This window comes from Monodelphis domestica, chromosome 2 (assembly GCF_027887165.1).
Source record: "Monodelphis domestica isolate mMonDom1 chromosome 2, mMonDom1.pri, whole genome shotgun sequence".
Lineage (NCBI taxonomy): Eukaryota > Metazoa > Chordata > Mammalia > Didelphimorphia > Didelphidae > Monodelphis > Monodelphis domestica.
Genome location: NC_077228.1, coordinates 489,861,938 through 489,869,402, shown reverse-complemented (window position 1 = coordinate 489,869,402; position 7,465 = coordinate 489,861,938). Strand labels below are relative to the sequence as shown.

General features: G+C 40.6%; 1 long non-coding RNA gene across 1 annotated transcript; it reads left to right on the top strand.

The window, feature by feature from the left end:
- Positions 1–2,224: 2,224 nt before the first annotated feature.
- LOC103101376 (uncharacterized) lies at positions 2,225–3,313 on the top strand. Its single transcript, XR_001627315.2, has 2 exons — positions 2,225–2,466; positions 2,888–3,313. It is a non-coding gene; the product is annotated as an uncharacterized LOC103101376 (long non-coding RNA).
- The last annotated feature ends 4,152 nt before the right edge of the window (positions 3,314–7,465 follow it).

Below are 7,465 nucleotides of genomic sequence, written 5' to 3'. Positions count from 1 at the left end.
TGCTGGTTGAGTTCTAATAGGGTCCCAAGGGGCAGGTTGTCCACTTATCTGTGCTTCCAGAAGAGGAGAAACTTAGCAGGCTAGCCAAAGGCTTCATTTAGCCTTATCACACATACCAGGTCTTCTAGTAACTTCTGCAAAAGTTCACTAATATGCTGGCAAGCTTGAATGTGCTCATGTCTTAGTCATGTTTGGTTTTCATATTTCTTATTTTTCAACAATTCCCCTAATTGTCACAGGATTCCAAATATTAGGATGGCTCCATAGTTTTTTTTTTTTAAAAACTCTTACCTTATGACTTAGAAAAGATATTAAATATCAGTTCCAAGGCAGAAGAACCCTAAGGGCTAGGCAAATAAGTGACTTGCCCAGGATTGCATAACGAGGGAGTGTCCAAGGATAGATTTGAACCCAGGAACTCCTATCTTCAGCCACCTAGCTGCCCCTGAGATGGCCCCATTTAGTCACTGTTCCAAGTACCGTCTTTGGATTCCTGCTACATCTTGCGTCCTTTACAGGTACAAAAATAAAATAAGACATAAACTCTATTCAAGAAATGCCCAATCTAATTAGGGATAGGTTCATTCATCAGTGGATTGGCCAAAAAGTGATTCATTGGTTGGCTCAAGTAACTCCTATGAACCATCTTCTCTACTAAATCACAAAGTTGTGATATATGTTGATGGAGGGAGTACCAGTACCAGGAAGATTACTTATCCTGTAAGTACTATTTATGAAGAAAAAATATATAAATATATAGAGAGATATAATTAAAAGGATGGATCATCTTCCAATGCTTTCTAATGGCATAGAAGCAGAAATTATAAACAAACCAAAAACTTCCCTGGTCCAGACTAGGTCTTCACCTTTTACACTATTCTATTTACCTCTTGTTCCTTAGGCCTAGAATGACCCATGATTTCCTCACAACCTTCGAAGTCCATTCCTTCATGGGATGCTCACAAAAATGTCCTAGAAAAGGATACCTAGTGCCAAACTGGGATTGGTTCCTACGTGGGTCCACCCAACAATCCAAGATCACTCAGCCAATCAGAAAGTTTCCTCATTGTAAATCAGGTATTGTGCCCAGATTCTCTTTATAATCACTGAGTTAATTTTTACTTCTCTCCCGTGGTGTGGGATTAGGAATGGGGAAGAAGGGTCAGTTTGTACAGCCTTTAAGGTACAAACAAGGAAACCCAACTAGGGAAATTAGATAACATTCCTAGCACTCCCCAAATCATAACAATTTGACCTAATACACAGCTGGCAACCGCACAGGACAGAGTTCCTTTACATGAGTTGAGGAGCCTGGAGAGGAAGGAAAAAAGGCTAGTAATACAATAAATAACAGAAATTTTATTTATCCTTGGATGACTTAAATGAGCAGCTGTTATATACCAGTGATTCTATAGTATAGTATATATTTGTATTTCTCGGCCTCGGTTTCCTCATCTATAATGTGGATAAAATTGTGTAGTACATAGATTTGTTCTGAGGCTCAAAAGAGATAATAGGTGTAAAGTGCTTTTGAAAACCTTAAAACACCATATAAATGTTAGCTGTTATTATTTGATAGTATCCTTCCTGTCTTGTAACTAAGGATTCGTGACTACAATAAGTCTGCTAGGGAGATGACTGAGTTCTCCATAGCTATGCCAGTGGAATACAAGGAATACCTCTGGAAGGTTTTACCATCAATCATTTTTATATCCTTAGCACCTAACATGATGCCTGGCACATAATATTTATTTAGCACCTATTGTGTTATATAGCCAGGCATCATGTTAGGTGCTAAGGATATAAAAGCAAAAATGAAACCAGTTCTTGTTTTAAAGGAGTGTGTGTACATTAAATCATTCTGGGAAAAAATGCGAGATTAGAGATGGATCGTTGACCAAGTGAAGGTCTATTGTCCAAGAACCAATCTCAGATAGATGTAGAAAGGCTCATTTCCAGATGGTTACATACAAGTGATCTTTTTTTGTTCAGTCACAGTAACTTACAAAATATGCAAAGGTTTCAGTCTCTCTCTATTTCTATGTAAGGAGTGCCCACAAGGAGGATGGAATCAAGGCTCTTTCAAAGTCTTAAAGATTGCTAACGTAGGGATCAAATAATAGTGGTGTGTGTGTGTGTGTGTGTGTGTGTGTGTGTGTGTGTGTGTGTGGAGAGAAGGAGGAGTGTCCTGAGCTATAATCAGCTGTTTTCCTATTTCAAGGTCCCTGAGTCACAAAGGTCACTATGGCATTGTCCAGTAATTGCCTGGGCAACAGTGGTCAGCTCTGCACCAAGATGTCTTAAGCCATAAATGATTAGCTCTGGGGAAGGATATTAAATAACATCTCAGTTCAAGAACCAGCATCTCATTAAGGCCATGTGACCTATCCAAGGTCTTCTGACCCCTAGCCTCATTATTGCTCATTCAACTTTCAGATGATATAAAATGGAACCCATGAAAAACAGGTGACTTTTTTCCCCAATAAAGTGAGCACTTCCTTTCCAACTATAACCCATTTTATTTCCCCTTCCTTCCCATAATTTCACTTTTACTCTAATTTTCTTTACTAATCCTCTGTACCACTCTATCCTAAACCTTTCGAACCCTTAGGGGTAGAAACCCAGATACTGTGCTTCTCTCCTCTCTTCTCTTCTCCTCTCCTCTCCTTCCTTCTCTCCTTTCTGTCCATCATAGCTTCAGTTCTGTGATTCTCTGCTGGCCGGGGATCTAGCCAATGAAGAAGTAAATAGCACCTTTGTTTAAGCTGACCTCCTTTTTGACACAGGAAAATGCCTTACCAGGTTGGCAGTGTATTTAGCCGGAGACCAGATTTTTCATGTTAATGCAAACTTCTTAAACTATGGCATTTTTTTTTATCTGCTTCAGGGGTTGCTGTGGTCACAAAGCAGGTTTCCAAGATGATCTGTATGCCAAGGAATGGTGTAAAAGGCATCATGCAATGTGATGAGAAAGGAATTGGACTGGTCATGGAATGAGAAAGAGAAGTGACAGATGGATAGCTCCAGTGGCACACAGGTATTTCTGAGATGTTAGAAGAACCCAAGGGAAATCTCCAAAGCATAAGATGGATCCCCTATGGAGGACTAACGGGAAGACATGGCTAAGAATTACATGGGATGGAGAGCTACAGAAGTTATGGTCTGAACTAGTGGGGTGAAGTTCCCACATGGATTCCCCAAGGCAACAAAGAACCAAAACCAAAGGGTAAGACATCTCCCATTGATATTGATGAAGGAAAGTAGGTTGGAATCTTTTTTTTCCTAGAATTATAATGAAAATAATGAAAACAGATTGGAGTCTATTTTCTTGGAGTCCCCCGTTACTGCATAATTATAATACTCCTGGCAAAGCTGAAAAAGAAGACCAGGGGAATAGAATATAATGTGTGATGAGCAGGGCACTAAATTCAAGCTTGAAAATCCTGAGTGGCCCGTCTCCCCAGGTACATTTGTGGCAACTCTTTGAGTTGGTGTTTCACACTTCAAGCAACCATAAAATCTTAGAAACAAAAGAGACCTTAGCAGTCATTTTCTATACATTCCTACTTAAAAAACAAACAAACAAATATACTTACAATTAGAATCAATACTATGTATTGGCTTCTAGGCAGAAGAGTGGTAAGGGTTAGGCAAAAAGGGTTAAGTGACTCACCCAGGGTCACACAGATAGGAAGTATCTGAGGCCACATTTGAACCCAGAGGCACCCTCCCCCCCCATCTCTGGACCTGCCTCTCAAAACACTGAGCCACCTATATGGCCCCTATATCTCCCTACTTTGAACAAGAATTCCTTCTACAATACTCCAATAAGATGCTTATCCAGCCACTTTCTGCGTATTTCCAGGGATGGGGAAGACACTACTTACCAAGAACAGTCATTCCATTTATGAAGAACACTAATTATTAACAAGCACTTCCTTATAATCAGGCCAAAATCTACTTAGTGATCCTAGTTCTGATCTTTTAAGGGACGAGCGTTTTGAAAGGCAGGGTCTTTTAAGTGAGACAGTGCCAGACTTAGGCCTGGAAGCCCTGGGTTGGAGACCCACCTTCAACAGTTACAACTTACATGACTTAGGGCAAGTCACAACTCTTTTTAAAAAAGAGCTTGGACTCAAATGATCTCAAAGGACTTTTCTGCCTCTAAATCTACATTCCTATGATCCTACAAGGAGAGCTGAAATGGAAGGTTCATGGGATCTGAAGTCAGAAGATTTGATTCAGGTCCTGATTGAGCCATGGCCGGTCACTTCCTCTGAGGCTCAGTTGGCTCATCAGTACAAGAGGAACGACAAAACCTCCATTATCAACATCATGGAGGAGGAGGGGTGTTAGGAGGAGGATCAAGTGAAATATTGTAGGTAAAGAGCTGTTTGCCTGCAGAATGCAGCATAAAGGTAAATTATTACACAGCCTAAGCTAACTGTCCCTCTTCTCCTTGACAGCTCTTTGCATATCTGATGCCACAGATCATGCTCATGTTCTCTTTTCTAAATTAAATAATCTCAGTTCCTGTAATCATTCCTAATATGACATGGTTTACAGATGAGCTTAGAGTGGAACTAATACCTTTCTTCACCTAGATGCACCATATTTCTGTTGCTGCAGTGTTTTTGCAGCAGTCATATTAGTTTTTTGCTTATTTGGAGCTAGAAGTGATCTAAACTAATCACTTGAGTCTTTTATGTATTCCCATTAATCTATACCTTCTCCATCTATCCTGTATTTGTGAGACTGGTTTTTTTTAACCCTTACCTTTGGTCTTAGTAACAATTCCAAAGGAAAAAAAGGCAAGGTTTAGGTAAATGGGTAAGTGACTCATCCAGCGTCACATAGCTAGGAAGTATCTGAGTACAGATTTGAGCCCAGGTCCTCCTAACTCTAACCCTGGCATTCTATCCACTGTGCCACCTAGCTGGTCCCTGTGTAAATGATATTTAAAAACTACATCTGGCCTCATACACATCCTAGCTGTGTGACTCTAGGCAAGTCACTTATTCCCAATTGCCTAGCCTTTGCCACTTTTTTCATAGAATTGATACTAAGAGGGAGGGTGCAGGTAGATGACTCAATGGATTGAGAGCCAGGCCTAGAGATGGGAGATCCTGGGATCAAATCTGACCTCAGACTCTTCTTAGCTATGTGACCCTAGGCCAGTCACTTAATTCCCATTGACTAGTCCTCACCACTCTTCTGCCTTGGAACCAATTGACTATATTGATTCCAAGATGGATGGAAGGAAGGAAGGAAGGAAGGAAGGAAGGAAGGAAGGAAGGAAGGAAGGAAGGAAGGAAGGAAGGAAGGAAGGAAGGAAGGGAGAAAACTTCTTAAATATGTGATCCTGGGCCAATCACTTAATCCCCATTGACTAGCCCTCCCCACTCTTCTGCCTTGGAACCAATCAACTATATTGATTCCAAGATGGAAGGTGTGTGTGTGAGAGAGAGAGAGAGAGATCCACAAATCAGCCAGTTAGGCTGGACTGTAGGATTCATTAGGGAGACCTTCAGCTAACCTGAAAAAGTGAGCTGACATCACATTGTGAAAGGTTATTTAGATTCTGGGTGGAGACTGGATTCTATTCTGGAGGTAAGGAGGAGACATCAGCAATTCCTGATTAGTGGAATGATTGCTTTAAGAATATCAAATTGGAGGCCATGTGGAAGATGAATAGGAGAGGGGAAAGGAAGGAGACCAATCAGGAAATTATTGCCAGAATTTTGGCTAGAGATGCTGAAGGCATGAACTAGGGCAGTGATAGAGTTAAGGAAGAAGAGGAAGCAAATTCTATCAGAGGGGGAATCTGAGGTGGAGGTAGAATTAGCAACATTTGGGAACTGATTGGATAAGAGAGGTAGTGCCAAATGAAAAGTTGAGTATGATCCTGGGGGAGTATACCTGGTAACTAGAAAGATAATAGCCCCTGGGAAGAACAAGGAAGCAATGAAGATTGGAGGATTCATCACAATGTTTTCATCCTATCGTTTTAGCTGGTTATAAAAATTTTTAATCTTTTTTTTTTAAACCCTTACCTTCCATCTTGGAGTCAATACTGTGTATTGGCTCCAAGGCAGAAGAGTGGTAAGGGCTAGGCAATGGGGGTCAAGTGACTTGCCCAGGGTCACACAGCTGGGAAGTGTCTGAGGCCAGATTTGAACCTAGGACCTCCCATCTCTAGGCCTGGCTCTCAATCCACTGAACTACCCAGCTGCCCCCAAAATTTTTTAATCTTAATCATCACTTCATCTATTTCAGCTTGGTGCCATCTGCAGATTTGGTGAGAATATTTTATTTTCATCCAAATCATTTTCAAAAATGCTTAATGGAAAAGAGACAAATATAGAGCACTTTTAGGGGAACTAAAAAGTTTCTGCTAGTTAGACACCAATCCATTTAATCATCAATCATTGGATATCAATCACTATTTTTGTTTTTTAAAAATCCTTACCTTCCATCTTGGAGTCAATACTGTGTATTGGCTCCAAGGCAGAAGAGTGGTAAGGGCTAGGCAATGGGGGTCAAGTGACTTGCCCAGGGTCACACAGCTAGGAAGTGGCTGAGGCCAGATTTGAACCTAGGACCTCCCATCTCTAGGCCTGGTTTTCAATCCACTGAGCTACCCAGCTGCCCCCACAATCACTATTTCTATTAATAGGAGATAGCATTTATATAATACCTTATGAATGTTATCTCTTTTGATCCTCACAACAACTTGAGAAGTAGGTGCTATTATTATCTTCATTTAACAGTTGAGGAAACTGAGGCAGGCAATGATTAAGTGACTTGCTGAGGCTGGATTTGAACTCATCTTCCTGACTCTAGACCTAGTGCTTTATCCATTGTGTCACCTGGTTGTTACACCTGAGGATGATGCCAGGAAGAGGAAGTAACCTCTTCAAGATTCCACCAACACCACCACTACCCCCTTTACTCACTTCCTTCAGGAGCTTGAGACTTAACCTGTGTATGATGGGTCTGTCAAGAACACCAGAATGAAGAAGGGGATGGGGGAGGGAGAGAAGGAGAAGTGTACAAGTCTGTGTGTGGTCATAGATCAGAGGCAGAGTAGGTGGCTCAGTGGTAGAATTCTCACTTGGAACACTTTGGTTAAATTCCTGGCCAGTTTACACATGTCTTTATTATATAACCAAGTCCACCTCTCTCCGTCTTGTTCAAAAGGATTTTTTAAAAAGAGATTTTGCCCAAAGCCTTACTAAATCCACATATACTGTGTTACTCCAACTTATTAATATAGAAAACTTATCAAAAAAGGAAATGAGGTTGGTTTGAGAAGATGGCTTCTTAGAGAGCCAAACTGGCCTAGCAATCATATCTTTTCAAAGTGTTCACAAATTTAATAACTTAATTATCCATCTTATAATTTTCTCCAGAGATCAACAGAAAGCCTTATTGTCTTTTTTAAATTGGTTCATTTGAACTTTTT